A 26,680-nucleotide genomic window follows, 5' to 3' on the forward strand; every position below is an offset into this window, starting at 1 on the left:
GTCCATTCCGTTCAGCAGCTCTTCCAGGTCCTTTGCTGTCTCTGACAGAATTACAATGTCATCGGCTAACCTCCAAGATTTATTTCTTCTCCATGGATTTTAATTCCAACTCCGAATTTTTCTTTTGTTTCCTTTACTGCTTGCTCAACATACAGATTGAATAACATCGGGGATAGGCTACAACCCTGTCTCACTCCCTTCCCAACCACTTCCTCACTTTCCTGCCCCCGATTCTTATAACTGCCATCTGGTTTCTGTACAAATTGTAAATAGCCTTTCGCTCCCTATATTTTACCCTTGCCACCTTCAGAATTTGAAAGACAGTATTCCAGTCAACATTGTCAAAAGCTTTCTCTAAGTCTACAAATGCTAGAAATGTAGGTTTGCCTTTCCTTAATCTATTTTCTAAGATAAGTCGTAGGGTCTGTATTGCCTCACGTGTTCCAACATTTCTACGGAATCCAAACTGATCTACCCCGTGGTCGGCTTCTACCAGTTTTTTCATTCGTCTGTAAAGAATTCGTGTCAGTATTTTGTAGCCATGGCTTATTAAACTGATAGTTCTGTAATTTTCACATATGTCAAAACCTGCTTTCTTTGGGACTGGAATTATTATATTCCTCTTGAAGTCTGAGGGTATTTCGCCTGTCTCATACATCTTGCTCACTAGATGGTAGAGTTTTATTAGGCCTGGCTCTCCTAAGGCAGTCAGTAGTTCTAATGAAATGTTGTCTACTCCCGGGGCCTTGTTTCGACTTAGGTCTTTCAGTGCTCTGTCGAACTCTTCACGCAGTATCATATCTCCTATTTCATCTTCATCTACATTCTCTTCCATTTCCATAATATTGTCCTCAAGTTCATCGCCCTTGTATAGACCCTCTATATACTCCTTCCACCTTTCTGCTTTCCCAACTTTGCTTAGAACTGGATTTCCATCTTACCCCTAGTGAGATAAGCCTCTACATCCTTACATTTGTCCTCTAGCCATCCCTGCTTAGCCATTCTGCACTTCCTGTCGATCTCATTTTTGAGACGTTTGTATTCCTTTTTGCCTGCTTCATTTACTGCATTTTTATATTTTCTCCTTTCATCAATTAAATTAATATCTCTTCTGTTACCCAAGGATTTCTATTACTCCTCGTCTTTTTACCTACTTGATCCTCTGCTACCTTCACTGTTTCGTCTCTCAAAGCTACCCATTCTTCTTCTACTGTATTTCTTTCCCCCATTCTTGTCAACCGTTTCCTAATGCTCTCCCTGAAGCTCTCTACAACCTCTGGTTCTTTCAGTTTATCCAGGTCCCATCTCCTTAAATTCCCACCTTTTTGCAGTTTCTTCAGTTTTAATCTACAACTCATAACCAATAGATTGTGGTCAGAGTCCACATCTGCCCCTGGAAATGTCTTACAATTTAAAACCTGGTTCTTAAATCTCTGTCTTACCATTATATAATCTATGCGATACCTTCTAGTATCTCCAGGACTCTTCCATGTATACAACCTTCTTTCATGATTCTTGAACCAAGTTTTAGCTATGATTAAGTTATACTCTGTGCATAATTCTACCAGGCGGCTTCCTCTTTCATTTCTTACCCCCAATCCATACTCACCTACTACGTTTCCTTCTCTCCCTTTTCCCACTATCGAATTCCAGTCACCCATGACAGTTAAATTTTCGTCTCATTTTATCTCATCATACATTTCATCAATCTCTTCGTTATCTACGGAGCTAGTACTACTGTAGCACGCATGGGCGTCGTATCTATCTTGGGCACAATAATGCGTTCACTATGCTGTTCGTAGTAGCTTACCCGCATTCCTATTTTCCTATTGATTATTAAACCTACTACTGCATTACCCCTATTTGATTTTGTATTTATAACCCTGTATTCACCTGACCAGAAGTCTTGTTCCTCCTGCCACCGAACTTCACTAATTCCCACTATATCTAACTTCAACCAATCCATTTCCCTTTTTAAATTTTCTAACCTATCTCCCCGATTAAGGGATGTGACATTCCACGCTTCGATCTGTAAAACGCTAGTTTTCTTTCTCCTGATAACGACGTCCTCCTGAGTAGTCCCTGCCCGGAGATCCGAATGGGGGACTATTTTACCTCCGGAATATTTTACCCAAGAGGACGCCATCATCATTTAACCATACAGTAAAGCTGCATGCCCTCGGGAAAAATTACGGCTGTAGTTTCCCCTTGCTTTCTGTTGCCCCTGCAACTACTGAAAAGGCTGCTGCCTCTCTTCAGGAACCACACGTTTGTCTGGCCTCTCAACAGATACCCCTTCGTTGTGGTTGCACCTATGGTACGGCTATCTGTATCGCTGAGGCACGCAAGCCTCCCCAGCAACGGCAAGGTCCATGGTTCATAGGGGGAACCTATCCTTACGATAAATATTCCAATCTGAATAGGATTTCGTTGCCATTAACGTCAGGTTTCAACCAACTTTCTGTTCCTAATACTATTCGTGCTTGCTTTATAAACTTCAGCAAGCGATACTAATTCTGGGACCTTCGCTTGGTTGCTCCTGCATTTTTCTAAAATCATATTAAGCTTTGCTATCTCTGATCTGCAACGACGAACGTTCTCTGAGAAAATTGTGCCTAATTTATCACGCAAATCGTCTTTGATCCCAAGGAAGGGTTTGTCTAACCTAAAAAAGCCCCATGTGCACGCCATACGCACTCCGCTACCCTAGTAGCCACTTCCTGCGCGTAGTGCACGCCTAATCTATTAAGTGTAACCTGCAATTCTGTACCTGGTAATGGAGGTCGACAAATTCACATTCGATACCGTCGCACAGTTGTCTAAGCTTCTGGTTTAAACCTTCCACTCTGCTCCAACTCGAGAACCGCGATCAACTCTGGGAACGATGCTGCAAACATACAGCTTAGATTGCGCTTCCCGTGCGATGCTAGTTGCCTTCACCAAATCAGCCATCCGCCGAAAGGAGCCGAAATGCCCTCAGAACCCAAGCAGCAGGCGTGATTCGTGCCGTCATGTGCCACTGTATGCAGCCGGTTGCACCCAATGCGCCCAGGGCCTCTTCCACATCACGCACGAGACCGCCAGGGAATCATACCGAGTGCACGCTGGCATTCTTTCCCGCCTTGCCTGCTGTTTTCCTGAGGGGCTCCATCACTCGCTAAACACTGGAGTTCCCAATGACAACCATACCCACCCTCTGCACTAGTCCGGACTGGGCTGGAAAATCGGCTGCTGGCCCTACAGGAGAGGCATCTCGGGCTGGCCCAGAGTTATCATCAACACTGGGTAGCACCTCGTACGTGTTGCTAAGACGTAGGGAGCGAGCCGCGCGACCTGCATCCTCTTTCGTCTTCCCTCCAGTGACACGCGAACCCACCACTGCCTGCCGTCCTCTCGAGTGAGGACGGACCGGTCGGATGTTGCGAAGCAGAAGATGCAGCGACATCCTGGTCACCAGGGGACTCCAAAGGTGTCGCAGGTCTCGTCCCCAGCGCCCCGATGCCGCCGCAACTTTGAACATTACCCAGAAACATGACGACGATAGCCAACGCTGCTTCCAGGTGTTTACGAACAGTAGCCAATTCTCCTTGTGTCCGCTCACAACAAGCACAGTTCCTAGCCATATCGCAGTGTGTAAAAATAGGTATAAGAGCTGAAATGGCGCTACTGAGTTTGGAATGTACACAAAATATGACGAGGAGAATAAAGAAACACTAAAAACTGCTCTGCGGATTTTTCACTATGCCCTGAGACGGCGAACCCTTAAACAGAAATAAATTTCTCTACTGAAGTGGATTTATCTACAGTTATATGTTACTAGAAACTCTGCTTCACCCGAAAGCTGCTGCACGAGGTACGTATGCAAATTAGAATGCACTGGGCTAAACTATATGCAATGAACCAGCACGAGATTCAAACTTATTGGCGTGACGTGGCGGTCAGAAGGCGGGAAAATTACACTAGGAAGCCACCTTATACAAGTATACGCACGCAAAAACAAAAACTTACAGTAATTTGCTAACCACAAGCCCACACAGTAAAATACACAGGTACAGTTCACTCCTTTGCAGAAGAATGTGAAAAAAACAGAAACTAAGCTAAATTACTGTGTATCAGACAAATGCTGCTGCTGCTGACGCGTTCGGACGGCTCGGCGTCTGCCAGTACACTGATCATGAGAGCCCTGTACTCAAAATGTTTATCAAAAGTTTGAAGAGCATTCAACTAAGAATAAGAAAGTCAGGATAAGTTTTATCTAATACCAGACACAAAAGAGATAAGATATATTATCTGAACGATGACACACCTCCGAGTATTCAAAAATGTCGCAGAACTATAGGGGGCACCTGCAGGCAGTGTTAAGTGCTCTAACTATATTATTTCCATGCACGTCAGAAATCATATATTGTACTTGAGCAGATTCTGTAATAGATTTAGTTCAAGTTAGGAGCTTATTCACAAGGATCTCTTATTAAGTGGCCATATTGACGCAGTACACCTGTTCACGAAAAAACTTCATTTTTGCGAACACATTCATACTCTTCGGATGCTTCTTAAATCTTCCTCACAAATATTGTCTTTACCTAAATCATTACGTTTAAATCGTTACGGAGCTTTCCATTTACTGTCTCTCTTGACATCCGCCTGTTACGGGATCGTAGGGCATGTTCCTAACCGGAAAAAATTTCGTTTCAAGGAGGTAAAGAAACTTCTTTCAGAGAATTAGTAAAGGTTTATGAGAAAAAAACCACCCGTTTGAGATAATGCATGTTTACTTTATTCACACTTTATATGTAGCAGACATTATATGCAGATGATCAAGTGGATTCCATCTTGTTGTTGTTGTTGTTGTTGTTGTTGTTGTTGTTGTCTTCAGTCCTGAGACTCGTTTGATGCAGCTCTCCATGCTACTCTATCCTGTGCAAGCTTCTTCATCTCCCAGTACTTACTGCAACCTACATCCTTCTGAATCTGCTTAGTGTATTCATCTCTTGGTCTCCCTCTACGATTTTTACCCTCCACGCTGCCCTCCAATGCTAAATTTGTGATCCCTTGATGCCTCAGAACATGTCCTACCAACCGGTCCCTTCTTCTTGTCAAGATGTGCCACAAAATCCTCTTCACCCCAATTCTATTCAATACCTCCTCATTAGTTATTTGACCTACTCATCTAATCTTCAGCATTCTTCTGTAGCACCACATTTCAAAAGCTTCTACTCTCTTCTTGTCCAAACTATTTATCGTCCACGACTTCCATACATGGCTACACTCCATACAAATACTTTCAGAAACGACTTCCTGACACTAAGTGTTAACAAATTTCTCTTCTTCAGAAGCTTTCCTTCCCATTGCCAGTCTACATTTGATATCCTCTCTACTTCGACCATCATCAGTTATTTTGCTCCCCAAGTAGCAAAACTCCTTTACTACTTTAAGCGTCTCATTTCCTAATCTAATTCCCTCAGCATCACACGACTTAATTCGACTACATTCCGTTATTCTAGTTTTGCTTCTGTTGATGTTCATCTTATATCCTCCTTTCAAGACACTATCCATTCCGTTCAACTGCTCTTCCAAGTCCTTTGCTGTCTCTGACAGAATTACAATGTCATCGGCTAACCTCCAAGATTTATTTCTTCTCCATGGATTTTAATTCCAACTCCGAATTTTTATTTTGTTTCCTTTACTGCTTGCTCAACATACAGATTGAATAACATCAGGGACAGGCTACAACCCTGTCTCACTCCCTTCCCAACCCCTGCTTCCCTTTCATGCCCCTCGACTCATAACTGCCATCTGGTTTCTGTACAAATTGTAAATAGCCTTTCGCTCACTGTATTTTACCCCTGCCACCTTCAGAATTTGAAAGACAGTATTCCAGTCAACATTGTCAAAAGCTTTCTCTAAGTCTACAAATGCTAGAAACGTAGGTTTGCCTTTCCTTAATCTATTTTCTAAGATAAGTCGTAGGGTCAGTATTGCCCCACGTGTTCCAACATTTCTACGGAATCCAAACTGATCTTCCCCGTGGTCGGCCTCTACCAGTTTTTTCATTCGTCTGTAGAGAATTCGTGTCAGTATTTCGTAGCCATGGCTTATTAAACTGATAGTTCGGTAATTTTCACATCTGTCCACACCTGCTTTCTTTGGGATTGGAATTATTATATTCTTCTTGAAGTCTGAGGGTATTTCGCCTGTTTCATACATCTTGCTCACCAGATGGTAGAGTTTTATTAGGCCTGGCTCTCCTAAGGCTGTCAGTAGTTCTAATGGAATGTTGTCTACTCCCGAGGCCTTGTTTCGACTTAGGTCTTTCAGTGCTCTGTCGAACTCTTCACGCAGTATCATATCTCCTATTTCATCATCATCTACATTCTGTTCCATTTCCATAATATTGTCCTCAAGTACATCGCCCTTGTATAGACCCTCTATATGCTCCTTCCACCTTTCTGCTTTCCCTTCTTTGCTTAGAACTGGGTTTCCATCTGAGCTCTTAATATTCGTACAAGTGATTCTCTTTTCTCCAAAGGTCTCTTTAATTTTCCTGTAGGCAGTATCTATCTGACCCATAGTGAGATAAGCCTCTACATCCCTACATTGATCCTCTAGCCATCCCTGCTTAGCCATTTTTCACTTCCTGTCGATCTCATTTTTGAGACGTTTGTATTCCTTTTTGCCTGCTTCATTTACTGCATTTTTATATTTTCTCCTTTCATCAATTAAATTAATATCTCTTCTGTTACCCAAGGATTTCTATTACTCCTCGTCTTTTTACCTACTTGATCCTCTGCTACCTTCACTATTTCGTCTCTCAAAGCTACCCATTCTTCTTCTACTGTATTTCTTTCCCCCATTCTTGTCAATCGTTCCCTAATGCTCTCCCTGAAGCTCTCTACAACCTCTGGTTCTTTCAGTTTATACAGGTCCCATCTCCTTAAATTCCCACCTTTTTGCAGTTTCTTCAGTTTTAATCTACAGTTCATAACCAATAGATTGTGGTCAGAGTCCACTTCTGCCCCTGGAAATGTCTTACAGTTTAAAACCTGGTTCCTAAATCTCTGTCCTACCATTATATAATCTATCTCATACCTTCTAGTATCTCCAGGATTCTTCCACATATACAACCTTCTTTTATGATTCTTGAACCAAGTGTTAGCTATAATTAAGTTATGCTCTGTGCAAAATTCTACCAGACGGCTTCCTCTTTCATTTCTCTCCCCCAATCCATATTCACACACTATGTTTCCTTCTCTCCCTTTTCGTACAATCAAATTCCAGTCACCCATGACTATTAAATTATCTTCTCCCTTGACTACCTGAATAATTTCTTTTATCTCATCATACATTTCATCAATTTCTTTATCATCTGCAGAGCTAGTTGGCATATAAACTTGTACTATTGTAGTAGGCATGGGCTTCGTGTCTATCTTGGCCACAATAATGCGTTCACTATGCTGTTGGTAGTAGCTTACTCGCACTCCAATTTTTTTATTCATTATTAAACCTACTCCTGCATTACCCCTATTTGATTTTGTATTTATAACCCTGTATTCACCTGACCAAAAGTATTGTTCCTCCTGCCACCGAACTTCACTAATTCCCACTATATCTAACTTCAACCTATCCATTTCCCTTTTTAAATTTTCTAACCAACCTGCCCGATTAAGGGATCTGACATTCCACGCTCTGATCCGTAGAACGCCAGTTTTCTTTCTCCTGATAACGACGTCCTCCTGAGTAGTCCCCGCCCGGAGATCCGAATGGGGGACTATTTTACCTCCGGAATATTTTACCCAAGAGGACACTATCATCATTTAATCATACAGTAATGCTGCATGCCTTCGGGAAAAATTATGGCTGTTGTTTCCCCTCGCTTTCAGCTGTTCGCAGTACTAGAACAGCAAGGCCATGTTGGTTAGTTACAAGGCCAGATCAGTCAATCATCCAGACTGTGGCCCCTGCAACTACTGAAAAGGCTGCTGCCGCTCTTCAGGAACCACACGTTTGTCTGGTCTCTCAACAGATACCCCTCCATTGTGGTTGCAGCTACGGTACGGCCATCTGTATCGCTGAGGGACGCAAGCCTGCCCACCAACGGCAAGGTCCATGGTTCATGGGGGTAGGTTTATGAAATGCCACTGACGCTTTACCACACTGACCACTATGAATGAAGATACCACCGAACAAAAATCTTTATAGATGTGCGGTTGGTCGAAGAATCTTTATTACTAAGGATCCATTCCGGAATCTGAAATCAATTGCAGGTTGTTCATCTAACGTCTTTCACGGACAAGAAAAATTTGATTTTCAAGATTTCACGTATTTATTGACCGAATGAAAAAATCTTATGTTGAACGTTTTTCGCACTAAGACAAGTATTACAGACAGAAACTGTGTGTTTGTCTTGAGGCAGCGCATCTGACGGCACGCAAATACCTGAGTATATTCGTCTAGCATTTGAGAACGAAAGCAGACATGGACTTCCAACAAACTTTACATATACTTTGAAACCTTAATGAAGCTTTTTCTCTGCGATATCCCCCACAAAATAAAAACAGGAAAAAGTTTATCCTTTACTAGATTTTTGCTATTCATGCAGTAAAACTTCAGCATCAGACGCTACGTTTTGATTTATTACTTCCTTGCTACTCGCAGCACAGTAGCCACATGCACCAAGTGCAAAATTATATCAGTATGCGACACATGGTTCAGGAGATTTGACGTCTAAAACATTGGCATGCGTGAAAAACAGAACCAAATACCTCGCACTGAAATATTGAACTGAAGCGTATGCAACATCGGGTGTACTCTAAGTAAGCGGAACAGGATCATCTCTACTGTCCTCGACCGAGCGAGGTGGCGCAGTGGTTAGACACTGGACTCGCATTCGGGAGGACGACGGTTCAATCCCGCGTCCGGCCATCCTGATTTAGGTTTTCCGTGATTTCCCTAAATCGTTCCAGGCAAATGCCGGGATGGTTCCTTTCAAAGGGCACGGCCGACTTCCTTCCTCGTCCTTCACTAATCCGATGAGACCGATGACCTCGCTGTCTGGTCTCCTTCCCCGAAACAACCAATCTACTGTCCTCAGTGTACATAAGTGACGTATCTGATTGGCTCAGCAGCAATATTAGTTGATGGCTGATGACGCTTTGTCAACAGGTAAATATCGTCTTTGGACGACTGTAAAGAAATGCAGAATGACTCGGACACAATTTGCACTTGGTGAGACGAGTGACAGCTCTCTTTAAATGTAGATATGCCTATTACAAAGAGAAAGAACCCAGTAATATCTGATTAGATGATTAGTATAACATCTGAAACGTCTGACAGCGTTTAAATATTTACGGGTTTGACTAAACAGCGTTATAAAATGGAAGGGACATCTAAATTTACGAGTGTCTAAAAGTCAGAAGAACGTCTGACAGTAGGTTGAAATCGGAAAGCGTGTAGTGTCCCTTTTGCAATATTACCCTTATCAAGGGGAAACATAAATAAAACCGACAGTTTGTGACTCAAAATGAATTGCAAACATTGATTTATCATTGATTTAACTGTAAAAATATACAATATATATATCGATAAATGCAGAAAATACATTATTTTTATTGTATGAGATTATAATGTGATTATCTTTGTAAGAGTATAAAATACAATGCAATGCTCATTCTTCTGTCTAGTCTGTTTTGTTCTGTTCGTTCTGGAATAAGGTACGCAAGCTATTGTGCTGCGCTAGCATTTGTTTCTGTCGTAACGTAATTGCAAATATTTAATGGTGTAAACTGTGTCCTAGTAAGACTATATTAGTATAAAGTGATCTCCGTGTGTTATTTCAAGAACGTACGCCACATTTATCTTATGAAAAGAATATTTAATGAAAATTATTTAGCATGTTTCCAGCTGCTGCGGAGCGAGTAACAGTAATCTCTGACTGTTAACAATTAGCCGCCATTACGCGGTACATTTAAAAATATTTTTTCACAGCACAATGTCTGATAGCCGGAGCGGAAGAAATTATGTAAAAATATTCGGCGAGATTAATTGAAGTAATCCAGTGAAATAATTTTATTAAAACTTGTCTATTTTCTGTGATAGTAATAATTTCAGAGCTGAGTACTACTACGCTATTGCATTTACAGTAATTTGTAGGGAGCCTGGCGCTCGATAAAACCAGATATAATACGTAATTGGCAACCTACGAAATTCATTATTTTGTTCATTATATCTCTTTTGTATTTTCAAACAAATTTACTAGGAGAGTGTTTCCGCTAAATAAATAACATAACATTATTTTTTCTTTTAAGATATATAATAAGCGGTCTCGTAACATCCCTCGCCTTGAGGTGCGACCTTTGTCTTGACCGACAAATTTACGAAAGCGATGTTAAGGCAGCTAAATATTTGTAACAAATAAGACTACAAATATGATTGCTGCTCGTTTCATTTGCAGCAATTTAAGTTGTGCTTTTAAGTTCCTACATAACCACACTCTCGAAAATCGCGACGTATTCCGAATAAACAGCAAAGAACTGGTGAGAAGCAAGACCATAAGAGTGACTGCTCCTCGTTTTACCTGCAGCAATTTAAGCTGTACTCTTAGTTTCCTGCCTAACCGTTCTCTCGGAAATAGCCGAGTATTCGGAAAAACGGTGAAATATTTGTGACAACAATGAAACGGGTTCGTATTTTTTTTTTTTTTTTTAGGACATGTAAGGGAATATCCGTTTGAGGTTCCGTCTCTGACAATAATGGAATTCTGATGTTATTGTTGTTGTTGTGGTCTTCAGTCCTGAGACTGGTTTGATGCAGCCCTCCGTGCTATTCTATCCTGTGCAAGCTTCTTCATCTCCCAGTCCCTACTACAACCAATATCCTTCTGAAGCTGCTTGGTGTATTCATCTCTTGGTCTCCCTCTACCCTCCACGCTGCCCTCCAGTACTAAATTGGTGATCCCTCGATGTCTCAGGACATGTCCTACCAACCGATCCCTTCTTCTAGTCAAGTTGTGCCACAAACTTCTCTTCTCCCCAATCCTATTCAATACTTCTTCATTATTTATGTGATCTACCCATCTAATCTTCAGCATTCTTCTGTAGCACCACATTTCAAAAGCTTCTATTCTCTTCCTGTCTAAACTATTTATTGTCCATGTTTCACTTCCATACATGGCTACACTCCATACAAATACTTTCAGAAACGACTTCCTGACACTTAAATCTATACTCGATGTTAACAAATTTCTCTTCTTCAGAAACGCTTTCCTTGCCATTGCCAGTCTACATTTTATATCCTCTCTACTTCGACCATCATCAGTTATTTTGCTCCCCAAATAGCAAAACTCCTTTACTACTTTAAGTGTCTCATTTCCTAATCTAATACCCTCAGCATCACCCGACTTAATTCGACTACATTCCATTATCCTCGTTTTGCTTTTGTTGATGTTCATCTTATATCCTCCTTTCAATCACTATCCATTCCATTCAACTGCTCTTCCAAGTCGTTTGCTGTCTCTGACAGAATTACAATGTCATCGGCGAACCTCAAAGTTTTTATTTCTTCTCCATGGATTTTAATACCTACTCCGAATTTTTCTTTTGTTTCCTTCACTACTTGCTCAATATACAGATTGAATAACATCGGGGAGAGGCTACGACCCTGTCTCACTCCCTTCCCAACCACTGCTTCCCTTGCACGCCTCTCAACTCTTATTACTGCCATTTAGTTTCTATACAAATTGTAAATAGCCTTTCGCTCCCTATATTTTACACCTGCCACCTTCAGAATTTGAAAGACAGTATTCCAGTCAACATTGTCAAAAGCTTTCTCCAAGTCTACAAATGCTAGAAACGTAGGCTTGCCTTTCCTTAATCTAGCTTCTAGGATAAGTCGTAAGGTCAGCATTGCCTCACGCGTTCCAATATTTCTACGGAATCCAAACTGATCTTCCCCTAGGCCGGCTTCTACAAGTTTTTCCATTCGTCTGTAAAGAATTCGAGGTAGTATTTTGCAACCGTGACTTATTAAACAGACAGTTCGGTGATTTTAACATCTGTCAACACCTGCTTTCTTTGGGATTGGAATTATTATATTCTTCTTGAAGTCTGAGGGTATTTTTCTGTCTCATACATATTGCTCATCAGATGGTAGAGTTTTGTCAAGACTTATGATTCTTGAACCAAGTGTTAGCTATGATTAAGTTGTGCTCTGTGCATAATTCTACCAGGCGGCTTCCTCTTTCATTTCTTACCCCCAATCCATATTCATCTACTACGTTTCCTTCTCTCCCTTTTCCTATTACCGAATTCCAGTCACCCATGACTATTAAATTTTCGTCTCCCTTCACTATCTGAATAATTTCTTTTATTTCGTCATACATTTCTTCAATTTCTTCGTCATCTGCAGAGCTAGTTCGCATATAAACTTGTACTATTGTAGTAGGCGTGGGCTTCGTGTCTATATTGGCCACAATAATGCGTTCACTATGCTGTTTGTAGTAGCTTACCCGCATTCATATTTTTTATTCATTATTAAACCTACTCCTGCATTTCCCCTATTTGACTTTGTATTTATAACCCTGTTTCGCCTGACCAAAAGTCTTGTCCCTCCTGCCACCGAACTTCACTAATTCCCACTATATATAACTTTAACCTATCCATTTCCCTTTTTAAATTTTGTAACCTACCTGCCCCATTAAGGGATCTGACATTCCACACTCCGATCCGTAGAACTCCAGTTTTCTTTCTCCTGATAACGACGTCCTCTTGAGTAGTCCCCGCCCGGAGATCCGAATGGGGGACTATTTTACCTCCGGAATATTTTACCCAAGAGGACGCCACCATTATTAACCATACAGTCAAGCTGCATGCCCTCGGGAAAAATTACGGCTGTAGTTTCCCCTTGCTTTCTGTTGCCCCTACAACTACTGAAAAGGCTGCTGCCCCTCTTCAGGAACCACACGTTTGTCTGGCCTCTCAACAGATACCCCTCCGTTGTGGTTGCACCTACGATACGGCTATCTGTATCGCTGAGGCACGCAAGCCTCCCCACCAACGGCAAGGTCTAAGGTTCATTGGGGGGGGGGGGGGCAATTCTGATAGAAAACGAAAAAAGAAATAGGAACAGAAAAATTAATTACTCCTCCCACGAATTATAAAGAAATCAATTCACAACCATCTCACTGCAAGTTTTAAGTCGTCCGGAGTGGCCGAGCGGTTCTAGGCGCTATAGTCTGGAACTGCTCGACCGCTACGGTCGCAGGTTCGAATCCTGCCTCGGGCATCGATATGTGTGATGTCCTTAGGTTAATTAGGTTTAAGTAGTTCTAAGTTCTAGGGGGACTGATGACCTCAGAAGTTAAGTCCCATAGTGCTCAGAGCCATTTGATCCATTTTTTGCGAGTTATAAAATCTCCTTTAACGTCTCCTAACAACTGTTCTGCAGTGTTCCTGTCAGCAGCAGACAACTTACCTCGGCTTACCGATGCAAGTGCATGATCACGAACGTGTTAAAATGTTTTTAAAAAAGCAATATTGAGATCCATGCAGAGTGCAATGCATGGGATAATTGCAACAACTACTGCCACACTTTTATACATAGAAGCTGAATGATCAGGAGGGGTTTGGTGAACTAACAATAAACGATGTAAAGAAAAATGAAAGGAACCAATAAAAACTTTTAATTTATGATATTCAGAAAATTGATGATATGAACGCTGACAAACTTTATACAAAAACTTTTAGTTATTCCACAATGTCTACACTCAATATTAGAAGAATAAACACGCTTCTGGCCACAACAAATATACGAATATTACTCTGAGGGTATCCATATACAAATCTGACAAAATTCCTCCTGTGCGCAAGCAACCAACAACTACGTGCAGCGAAAAGGCAAATTATCAAAAAATCCTCAATTAATACCAAAGTCTCCTCCGGCACTACTAGCACGAGTACAGCAGGCTGCGACCTCTTATGTCACGCGGTTTCTCTCCACCGCATCCTGCGTCCGACCACTCCCGACACCCCTAGACAACTGCTGGCTCGATACTACTCGTGATAATACACTACTGGTCATTAAAATTGCTACACCACGATGATGACGTGTTACAGACGCGAAATTTAACCGACAGGAAGAAGATGCTGATATATGCAAATGATTAGCTTTTCAGAGCACTCACACAAGGTGGGCGCCGGTGGCGACACCTACAACGTGCTGACATAAGGAAAGTTTCCAACCGATTTCTCATACACAAACAGCAGTTGACTCGCGTTGCCTGGTGAAACGTTGTTGTGATGCCTCGTGTAAGGAGGAGAAATGCGTACCATCACCTTTCCGACTTTGATAAAGGTCGGATTGTAGCCAATCGCGATTGCGGTTTATCGTATCGCGATATTGCTGCTCGCGTTGGTCGAGATCCAATGACTGTTAGCAGAATATGGAATCGGAGGGTTCAGGAGGGTAAAACGGAACGCCGTGCTGGATCCCAACGGCCTCATATCACTAGCAGTCGAGATGACGGGCATCTTATCCGCATTGCTGTAACGGATCGTGCAGCCACGTTTCGATCGCTGAGTCAACAGATGGGGACGTTTGCAAGACAACAACCATCTGCACGAACAGTTCGACGACGTTTGCAGCAGCATGGACTATCGCTCGGAGACAATGGCTGCGGTTACCCATGACGCTGCATCACAGAGGAGCGCCTGCGATGGTGTACTCAACGACGAACCTGGGTGCACGAATGGCAAAACGTAATTTTTTTGGATGAATCCAGGTTCTGTTTTCAACATCATGATGGTCGCATTCGTGTTTGGCGACAGCGCGGTGAACGCACAATGGAAGCGTGTATTCGTCATCGCCATACTGGCGTATCACCCGGCGTGATGGTATGGGGTGCCATTGGTTACACGTCTCGGTACTCTCTTGTTCGCACTGACGGCACTTTGAACAGTGGACGTTACATTTCAGATGTGTTACGACCCGTGGCTCTATCCTTCATTCTATCCCTGCGAAACCCTTCATTTCAGCTGGATAATGCACGACCGCATGTTGCAGGTCCTGTACGGGCCTTTCTGGATACAGAAAATGTTCGACTGCTGCCCTGACCAGCACATTCTCCAGATCTCTCACCAATTGAAAACGTCTGGTCAATGGTGGCCGAGCCACTGGCTCATCACAATACGCCAGTCACTACTCTTGATGAACTGTGGTACCGTGTTGAAGCTGCATGGGCAGCTGTACCTGTACACGCCATCCAAGCTCTGTTTGACTCAATGCCCAGGCGTATCAAGGCCGTTATTACGGCCAGAGGTGGTTGTTGTGGGTACAGATTTCTCAGGATCTATGCACCCAAATTGCGTGAAAATGTAATCACATGTCAGTTCTAGTATAATATATTTGTCCAATGCATACCCGTTTATCATCTGTATTTCTTCTTGGTGTAGCAATTTTAATGGACAGTAGTGTAATATCACAGACTCAGTGTTTGTGGATGCACACAGTAGCATCACAGACGTCCAACTTTCAAGAAGCAATACAAATATCACTGGTGATTGTTTCTTTAGTAGCAATTTCATCTTCCGTTTTTAAATCAGAGTGAACTCACAAAATGGAAGGAACTCATTACTTCAAAATTGCAGAACATAATTCTCCCCGAATGTGTTACAAAAGCGAAGATAATATATGATCAGCCGGAACATTATGATCACCGACCTAGTATCGATATAAACCCAGTGCCGGCCGGTGCGACCGAGCGGTTCTAGGCGCTTCAGTCCGGAACCGCGCGACTGCTACGGTCGCAGGTTCGAATCCTGCTTCGGGCATGGATGTGTGTGATGTCCTTAGGTTAGTTAGGTTTAAGTAGTTCTAAGTTCTAGGGGACTGATGACCTCAGATGTTAAGTCCCATAGCGCTCAGAGCCATTTTTGATATAAACCCGACCACGCGATAGCAGCGTCACCTAGGGAGGAATGACTACTAGTCAGACACACGCAAACGGTGCATGTAGTATCAGTGGGCGTGCTGCCGATCTGCAGAATGGGAAAGGCGCGTTACCTACCTGAGTTTAACCGAGGGCAGATTTGAATGGCCTGGAGGCTCGGCACGGGCATTTGGAAAACTGCTCGACTTGTCGGGTGTTCGAGGAATGCTGTGGTGAGTACCTCAGCGCGTGTCGAAACCAAGGTGAGACCACCCCTCACTACAAATGACGGGAGTCGTGGGCTGGCCGGCTGGGCAGACTGGTTAACAGGGCAGGCGGGGAACTGCGAAGGAACTTTAATGCTGGGCAGAGTACAAGTGTGTCTGAACACACAGTGTACCGAACACACCTAAGAATGGGCCTTCGCAGCCAACTTCGTAGCCACTGTGCTACAGCCTGACATGTGTGAACAGCTGGCGCTCGCATGTTGCGTGCCAGATGCCTCCTGTTCACAACAGTAACGGTGCAGCAATAATATCTTCGCAGGCCGTACACCGAGCGAGGTGGCGCAGCGGTTAGCACACTGGACTCGCATTCGGGAGGACGACGGTTCAAACCCGCGTCCGGCCATCCTGATTTAGATTTTCCGCGATTTTCCTATATCGCTTCAGGCAAATGCCGTGATGGTTCCTTTGAAAGGGCACGGCCGATTTCATCCCCCTCCCCCTTCCCTAAAGCGCTAGGACCGGCAACCTCGCTGTTTGATCCCCTCCACCAGATCAACCAACCAGCCAACAGGCGGTCCCCTTCCGCTTCTTCCCACGCCCATCAGGAGAGGGTGGGGAGCTGAGAGCACGTGTTGGCCAGCAGAATCACAAGAGCATCACGAAAAGGGTGAGTCTGATTGCGAAAAGGGATCAAATTGGGGGCAACAAGCTGTGTAGATCTTCACAATTTGCTTACTGATACCTACAGAGCTCAGGTACTGCGCCCATATGTGCGACTTTGCAAGCGTGCTTGCGCACACATTCCTCTCCTATAGACTGGAAGAAGATTGAATAACATGATGAAGATGAAATGGGAGATATAATACTGCGTGAAGAGTTTGACAGAGCACTGAAAGACCTGAGTCGAAACAAGGCCCCGGGAGTAGACGACATTCCATTAGAACTACTGACAGCGTTGGGAGAGCCAGTCCTGACGAAACTCTAGCATCTGGTGAGCAAGATATATGAAACAGGCGAGATACCCTCAGACTTCAAGAAGAATATAATAATTCCAATCCCAAAGAATGCAGGTGTTGACAAATGTTAAAATTACCGAACTATCAGTTTAATAAGTCACGGCTACAAAATACTAACGCGGATTCTTTACAGGAGAATGGAAAAAGCTAATAGAAGCCGACCTCGGGGAAGATCAGTTTGGATTCCGTAGAAATGTTGGAACACGTGAAGCAATACTGACCCTACGACTTATCTTAGAAGCTAGATTAAGGAAAGGCAAACCTACGTTTCTGGCATTTGTAGACTTGGAGAAAGCTTTTGACAATGTTGACTGGAATACGCTCTTTCAAATTCTGAAGGTGGCAGGGGTAAAATACAGGGAGCGAGAGGCTATTTACAATTTGTACAGAAACCAGATGCCAGTTATAAGCGTCGAGGGACATGAAAGGGAAGCAGTGGTTGGGAAGGGAGTGAGACAGGGTTGTAGCCTGTCCCCGATGTTATTCAATCTGTATATTGAACAAGCAGTGAAGGAAACAAAAGAAAAATTCGGAGTAGGCATTAAAAACCATGGAGAAGAAATAAAAACTTTGAGGTTCGCCGATAACATCGTAATTCTGTCAGAGACAGCAAAGGACTTGGAAGAGCAGTTGAATGGAATGGACAGTGATTGAAAGGAGGATATAAGATGAACATCAACAAAAATAAAACGAGGATAATGGAATGTAGTCGAATTAAGTCGGGTGGTTCTGAGAGAATTAGATTAGGAAATGAGACACTTAAAGTAGTAAAGGAGTTTTGCTATTTGGGGAGCAAAATAACTGATGATTGTCGAAGTAGAGAGGATATAAAATGTAGACTGGCAATGGCAAGGAAAGCGTTTCTGAAGAAGAGAAATTTGTTAACATCGAGTATAGATTTAAGTGTCAGGAAGTCATTTCTGAAAGTATTTGTATGGAGTGTAGCCATGTATGGAAGTGAGACATGGACAATAAATAGTTTGGACAAGAAGAGAATAGAAGCATTCGAAATGTGGTGCTACAGAAGAATGCTGAAGATTAGATGGGTTGTTGTTGTTGTGGTCTTCAGTCCTGAGACTGGTTTGATGCAGCTCTCCATGCTACTCTATCCTGTGCAAGCTTCTTCATCTCCCAGTATCTACTGCAACCTACATCCTTCTGAATCTGCTTAGTGTATTCATCTCTTGGTCTCCCTCTACGATTTTTACCCTCCACACTGCCCTCCAATGCTAAATTTGTGATCCCTTGATGCCTCAAAACATGTCCTACCAACCGATCCCTTCTTCTAGTCAAGTTGTGCCACAAACTTCTCTTCTCCCCAATCCTATTCAATACCTCCTCATTAGTTACGTGATCTACCCACCTTATCTTCAGCATTCTTCTGTAGCACCACATTTCGAAAGCTTCTATTCTCTTCTTGTCCAAACTAGTTATCGTCCATGTTTCACTTCCATACATGGCTACACTCCATACAAATACTTTCAGAAACGACTTTCTGACACTTAAATCTATACTCGATGTTAACAAATTCCTCTTCTTGAGAAACGCTTTCCTTGCCACTGCCAGTCTACATTTTATATCCTCTCTACTTCGACCATCATCGGTTATTTTACTCCGTAAATAGCAAAACTCCTTTACTACTTTAAGTGTCTCATTTCCTAATCTAATTCCCTCGGCATCACCCGACTTAATTTGACTACATTCCATTATCCTCGTTTTGCTTTTGTTGATGTTCATCGTATATCCTCCTTTCAAGACACTGTCCATTCCGTTCAACTGCTCTTCCAAGTCCTTTGCTGACTCTGACAGAATTACAATGTCATCGGCGAACCTCAAAGTTTTTACTTCTTCTCCATGAATTTTAATACCTACTCCGAATTTTTCTTTTGTTTCCTTTACTGCTTGCTCAATATACAGATTGAATAACATCGGGGAGAGGCCACAACCCTGTCTTACTCCTTTCCCAACCACTGCTTCCCTTTCATGCCCCTCGACTCTTATAACTGCCATCTGGTTTCTGTACAAACTGTAAATAGCCTTTCGCTCCCTGTATTTTACCCCTGCCACTTTCAGAATTTGAAAGAGAGTATTCCAGTTAACATTGTCAAAAGCTTTCTCTAAGTCTACAAATGCTAGAAACGTAGGTTTGCCTTTAGTTTTTTCATGACTGGCTCTCCCGAGGCCATCAGTAGTTCAAATGGAATGTTGTCTACTCCCGGGGCCTTGTTTCGACTCAGGTCTTTCAGTGCTCTATCAAACTCTTCATGCAGTATCTTATCTCCCATTTCGTCTTCATCTACATCCTCTTCCATTTCCATAATATTGTCCTCAAGTACATCGCCCTTGTATAAACCCTCTATATACTCCTTCCACCTTTCTGCCTTCCCTTCTTTGCTTAGAACTGGGTTGCCATCTGAGCTCTTGATATTCATACAAGTGGTTCTCTTCTCTCCAAAGGTCTCTTTAATTTTCCTGTAGGCAGTATCTATCTTACCCCTAGTGAGACAAGCCTCTACATCCTTACATTTGTCCTCTAGCCATCCCTGCTTAGCCATTTTGCACTTCCTGTCGATCTCATTTTTGAGACGTTTGTATTCCTTTTTGGCTGCTTCATTTATTGCATTTTTATATTTTCTCCTTTCATCAATTAAATTCAATATTTCTTCTGTTACCCAAGGATTTCTATTAGCCCTCGTCTTTTTACCTACTTGATCCTCTGCTGCCTTCACTACTTCATCCCTCAGAGCTACCCATTCTTCTTCCACTGTATTTCTTTGCCCCATTCCTGTCAATTGTTCCCTTATGCTCTCCCTGAAGCTCTCTACAACCTCTGGTTCTTTCAGTTTATCCAGGTCCCATCTCCTTAAATTCCCACCTTTTTGCAGTTTCTTCAGTTTCAATCTGCAGTTCATAACCAATAGATTGTGGTCAAAATCCACATCAGCCCCAGGAAATGTCTTACAATTTAAAACCTAGTTCCTAAATCTCTGTCTTACCATTATATAATCTATCTGATACCTTTTAGTATCTCCAGGATTCTTCCAGGTATACAACCTTCTTTTATAATTCTTGAACCAAGTGTTGGCTATGATTAAGTTATGCTCTGTGCAAAATTCTACAAGGCGGCTTCCTCTTTCATTCCTTCCCCCCAATCCATATTCACCTACTATGTTTCCTTCTCTCCCTTTTCCTACTGACGAATTCCAGTCACCCATGACTATTAAATTTTCGTCTCCCTTCACTACCTGAATAATTTCTTTTATCTCGTCATACATTTCATCTATTTCTTCATCATCTGCAGAGGTAGTTGGCATATAAACTTGTACTACTGTAGTAGGCATGGGCTTTGTGTCTATCTTGGCCACAATAATGCGTTCACTATGCTGTTTGTAGTAGCTAACCCGCACTCTTATTTTTTTATTCATTATTAAACCTACTCCTGCATTACCCCTATTTGATTTTGTATTCATAACCCTGTAATCACCTGACCAAAAGTCTTGTTCCTCCTGCCACCGAACTTCACTAATTCCCACTATATCTAACTTTAACCTATCCATTTCCCTTTTTAAATTTTCTAACCTACCTGCCCGATTAAGGGATCTGACATTCCACGCTCCGATCCGTAGAACGCCAGTTTTCTTTCTCGTGATAACGACGTCCTCCTGAGTAGTCCCCGCCCGGAGATCCGAATGGGGGACTATTTTACCTCCGGAATATTTTACCCAAGAGGACGCCATCATTTAATCATACAGTAGAGCTGCATGTCCTCGGGAAAAAGTTACGGCCGTAGTTTCCCCTTGCTTTCAGCCGTTCGCAGTACCAGCACAGCAAGGCCGTTTTGGTTAATGTTACAAGGTCAGATCAGTCAATCATCCAGACTGTTGCCCCTGCAACTACTGAAAAGGCTGTTGCCCCTCTTCAGGAACCACATGTTTGTCTGGCCTCTCAACAGATACCCCTTCGTTGTGGTTGCACCTACGGTACGGCCATCTGTATCGCTGAGGCACGCAAGCCTCCCCACCAACGGCAAGGTCCATGGTTCATGGGGGGATTAGATGGGTAGATCACATAAATAATGAAGAAGTATTGAATAGGATTGTGGAGAAGAGAAGTTTGTGGCACAACTTGACTAGAAGAAGGGATCGGTTGGTTGGACATGTGTTGAGGCATCAAGGGATCACCGGTTTAGTATTGGAGGGCAGCGTGGAGGCTTAAAATCGTAGAGGGAGACCAAGAGATGAATACACTAAGCAGATTCAGAAGGATGTAGGTTGTAGTAGGTACTGGGAGATGAAGGAGCTTGCACAGGATAGAGTAGCATAGAGATCTGCATCAAACCAGTCTCAGGACTGAAGACAACAACAACAACAAGAACAGACGGGTATCCATCTGCACGAGCTACTCTGGCCGGATGAATTTCAGTTCCGCTTATCTCGTAAATAAGGATCACTATTACTCGCTCTCATAAACCGCATTCTGTTTTAGTTCCATTTGTCTTAGACGTGCATATGTCCACGGTTTATGTGCTATGTCCATTGGCTGTATACTACAGGCATGTACTAAGTCAGGGAAAAACTGTCTGTACGCAACATGATCTCATCTTATTCTCTTGATCAACACGCTAGATACACGATGATGTTGTAAGCCCGTCCACGAATATAGGCTCTCTAACTTTACCGAGGATGGATATTTCATTCCATGGAATAAAGTTTATTGTTGTCGTATATTCAACTCAACAATCATTTTCAACAGACGACGAGTAATTCTGTCCTAAGGCTGCGTGAAAACGGTATGTTGAAAGAAAAGTGCTCACTGCTTGTAACGTGACAAACATGAACAGATTTCTTCTATAGAGACCCGTCATGGTCCTCGGAGATTTCTGTTAACACTATTGAATGTTCTGTACTGTTAGGTTGCATATCTCTGAGCCATCTTGCCTATTTGATAAATACTCCAAACTCTGAACTAGTATTTTTATTGAACTGATCGCAGTAACGAGTCCTCTTACGGGTACGGTGTTTTTTCCGTGAATCCTTCTAACAAGTTTAAGTCTTCCATTCGCCTTGTCTCATACTAAATTTACACGTTCGTCCCATTTCATGCCCCTTCCTAATACCCTACTGTATCAAAACTATCCGTACAGCCCTATGTAAAGCGGAACTTACCACTGGATGTCACGAGAGGCAGACCCGTCATTGCAAACAGAGGCGGAGAATATCATATTGTCAGTAGAAAAGCAACAACCGGAGAACAGGTCACGTCAGGAGAACGTCGACTATATTCCATCGCAAGCATAAACCTGATGTAAACATTACACTATGTATTCTTCCGCGTTTGCTGGAAGCTCATTGGATTTCGTTTCACGTGGAGCCAAAGCCAAGCTGTCTCGAGTACAGTCAAGTACGATAATGAGGATAAGTTTTAAGCTGTGCGTTACCCTTGCATCTACTCACCGATAACATGGGGCAACAGCTTTACCGGCGTTTTTAACGTGGACAGCACTGGCCAGGCAAGTGATCCAACTAATTTGCAGTGATATGAACAGTTGCTGTAAAGATGTAAAAAAGAGACGAGCAGAGAACAATATAGCTTTGAATGTCGTTTAATTTTGAAACAGAAGGAAATAATATGGGGTAAAACTGATGCAATATGCTTGTTGGGCGATCAGTCTTAACTAACAAGTACTGTAATTAAAAACAAGAGCGGTAAGAATTCCTGGCTTTAACATTGTTAATTTTTCTGCACGAGGGATGTGCGGAGCAAAATCACACTAATGGGATTATACCACGTTGTTAAATATTAAAGCCAATGGAGGTATTACCTCGTAATCTCTGAACTCCTTCCATATCGGACTCCGAGGAATACATTTCAGTACTGTTACGTTAATGACGTGGCAATCAGCAACAAAATCCTAAGCCACCAAAAAGCTCACATGTCCTTCTCCTCTTTTATGACGGGATGTTCTCCATTTCGCCGTCGTTCGGCAGAGACGTGTAACAAAGTTTCGTGCATTAGTTCTAGTACGTTTGGCAACGTAAATATCTTGATATTTCTCACGACAAATTCCTTAACTTGGCTCCAGATCAATCCTGTTGGGTTGAGATTGCAGTGTCAAGCTGGCAACTGTAAAAGTGCTGCATGTGTACAGTGTGCTCGATGCCGTGAAAATTAGTTTCCTATGTTTCTACGATGCTTATCGCCCTGGCTCGTGTGAGACCACATCTGTCCTACAAAACGATGGGCATATTCAAACAAAGAGTATTTGATTTTTCATTTTTCTCCAAACAATTTAATCGTGTACTGATTTCTTAACTTCAACAATCTTTTATAAAAGATCGATAATTAATCATGTGTATTTTCAATGAAAATCAGAATTTTTAGTGCGATATTTTATTAGAAACTAGAAGACGTGCATTTTTCTTGATAAACGATGGTTAAGTATGAGTTCATTACCATATAATTGATGAATTTCGTATTTAAACGATTTAGGTATTCAAACCGAACAAAAAAATAGAGTTTCGAACCGTCGCTTCAATCACACTCCTATTACAAGTCTCTAACGCTATCGATTACGCCACGCTTATCGTTTAATGTCTCTTGCTTACACGGGGGGTTCAAAAAGTCTCTCCGCAGTGCCGTACGATTGTTAGCCGCGGCCTGCCGTATGATTGTTTGCCTGCCTGGGTTTCTGAACGAAACAATAAACGCATAACGATATTCTGATATTCTGTACCCATTCATAGGAGAACTTGTGTTAAGTGAAATACGTACCGGTTATTTTCAACAAGATACTGCAACCGCGCATACAGCTCGCGTTTCAATGTCACTGCTTGCTGATATTTTTGGTGATCGCATAATTCCACAGGGACTTTGGCCTCCACGATCGCCTGACCTAACACCATCTGACTTTTTCTTTTGGGGTGCAGCGAAAGCAACTGTCTATAAAAACTGTCCAAAATGCATTGATGAATTGAAAACTGCAATATCCACTTTCACTGCTTCTGTTACAGAAGAAATGTTCCAGATTGTGTTTGGAAATATGATTAGACGAATTGAATTGTGCATTCAACAACAGGGGGGACACTTTCAACATTTAATGTGAAAATTTCTAAGTAAAAATGAATATTCAATAAATTAATAACTTGTATTTCACTGAGTTTCATTTCGGTATATTCACTGCGGCATACGATACGGCACTGCGAAGAGACTTTTTGAACATCCTGTATTTAGTTCATACTGTTTCTCAAAAAACATTAAAGCTGATTTTTCTCTGTAATTTTGTGAAAACATTAAGAACAATTTGTTTCTAACCATTAACGGTGATCCGCGCGCGTGCTTCACTAAGAAGCAGGATGCAGTTTTATCCATTTTCGCGGTAAGTATGAACAGCGAGACAATTACAGCACAAGCAACGTTTATGCCCATTACAGAGACTATGACTGTACACGATTCTTGAAACAAAAATTACTAGCTAAAGCACGATAAAGAAAAACGTTGATGGCTGTTAAAACATCAGAATACCGGGTGATCAAAAAGTCAGTATAAATTTGAAAACTTAATAAAGCACCGAATAATGTAGATAGAGAGGTAAAAATTGACACACATGCTTGGAATGACATAGGGTTTTATTAGAACAAAAAAAAGTATTGCTAGACGCGATAGTGTGCTCAGCCGCCACTTTCGTCATGTTTGGTCTCCCAGGTCCCCAGACCTCAACCTCAGTCCGTGCGATTATTGGCTTTGGGGTTACCTGAAATTGCAAGTGTATTGTGATCGACCGACATCTCTAGGGATGCTGAAAGACAACATCCGACGCCAATGCCTCACCATTACTCCGGACATGCTTTACAGTGCTGTTCACAACATTATTCCTCGACTACAGCTATTGTTGAGGAATGATGGTGGACATATTGAGAATTTCCTGTAAAGAACATCATCTTTGCTTTGTCTTACTTTGTTATGCTAATTATTGCTATTCTGATCAGATGAAGCGCCATCTGTCGGACATTTTTTGAACTTTTTTTTTTGTTCTAATAAAACCCCATGTCATTCCAAGCATGTGTGTCAATTTGTACCTCTCTAGCTACATTATTCCGTGATTTATTCAGTTTTCAATTTATACTGACTTTTTGATCACCCAGTGCCTATTGAAGTTCCATGCACCGTGACATGGTAATAAGATTTCTAGTACAAAAGTTGGATCTACTTCCAAGGGCGGAACATCACCTGTGTACGAGAGTTAGGGCTGCTGACCAATCATCGCGTTTGTGTTTGTTTACATCAGGTCTATTCTTATGAGAGTATTGTCACTGGATGTCGTCTAAGTAACAAATCTGTCAGGAACATTTCAGCCTTTCTAAAGCTGCTCAAGCCGACTGTTGCTGTTGTGATTGTGAAGTGAGCCGGCCGGTGTGGCCGTGCGGTTAAAGGCGCTTCAGTCTGGAACCGCGTGACCGCTACGGTCGCAGGTTCGAATCCTGCCTCGGGCATGGATGTGTGTGATGTCCTTAGGTTAGTTAGGTTTAATTAGTTCTGAGTTCTAGGCGACTGATGACCTCAGAAGTTAAGTCGCATAGTGCTCAGAGCCATTTGAACCATTGTGAAGTGGAAAAACAAAGGAAGGGCCACAGATAAACCAAGACCAGGCGGACATCACGTACTGAAGGGTTAGGAACGTCGAGCATTGTGGTGGCTAGATGTAAAAAATCGTATGAAACGAGAGGAAGGGGTTGGGTTGTTTTGGGGGTGGGGGGGAGGAAACCAGACAGCGAGGTCATCGGATTAGGGAAGGATGTCGGCCATGCCCTTTCAAGGGAACCATCCCGGCATTTGCCTGGAGCGATTTAGGGAAATCACGGAAAACCTAAATCAGGATGGCCGGACGCGGGATTGAACCGTCGTCCTCCCGGATGCGAGTCCAGTGTGCTAACTACTGCGCCACCTAGCTCGGTCAAGAGGAAGGAATCAATCGTGAGTTCCAAGTGTTACCAGCAGTCCAACTTGCACAAAGAGTGTGCGTAGGGAGTTAAGAAGAACGTGGTACAGTGGTCGAGCAGCCCCTCATAAGCCACACTTTTCTGTCCTCAGTGCTAAGCGACGCTTGGGATGCTGTTAAGGAGCGACGCCAATGCTAGAAACGAGTGACTCTGATTGACGAAGACGGGTTTAGGTTTGCTTAATGCGTGGTGAACGTTACTCGCCATCTAGTGCCACGAATGGAGGAGGTAGTGTTACGGTAGGGGCTGTTGTCGAGGGTTAAGCTGTGGTCCCCTTATTGGGCTTAAGAAAACGCCAAATACGCAAGAATATGAACACAGGGAGCGAAAGGCTATTTACAATTTGTACAGAAACCAGATGGCAGTTATAAGAGTCGAGGGGCATGAAAGGAAAGCAGTGGTGGGGAAGGGAGTGAGACAGGGTTGTAGCCTATCCCCAATGTTATTCAATCTGTATATTGAGCAAGCAGTACAGGAAACAAAAGAAAAATTCGGAGTAGGAATTAAAATCCATGGAGAAGA

General features: G+C 42.6%; 1 protein-coding gene across 1 annotated transcript in view; it reads right to left on the minus strand.

The window, feature by feature from the left end:
* LOC126188203 (endoribonuclease Dicer-like) overlaps positions 1-16,163 on the minus strand; it is a 425,024-nt gene extending 408,861 nt beyond the window's left edge. Inside the window, exon 1 of the mRNA XM_049929751.1 lies at positions 16,058-16,163. The gene's annotated coding sequence lies outside the window, so the exon portion shown is untranslated. The remainder of the gene's footprint in view (positions 1-16,057) is intronic.
* Between the last annotated feature and the right edge of the window lie 10,517 nt (positions 16,164-26,680).

The sequence above is a fragment of the Schistocerca cancellata genome, chromosome 5 (assembly GCF_023864275.1).
Source record: "Schistocerca cancellata isolate TAMUIC-IGC-003103 chromosome 5, iqSchCanc2.1, whole genome shotgun sequence".
Taxonomy (NCBI): Eukaryota; Metazoa; Arthropoda; class Insecta; order Orthoptera; family Acrididae; genus Schistocerca; species Schistocerca cancellata.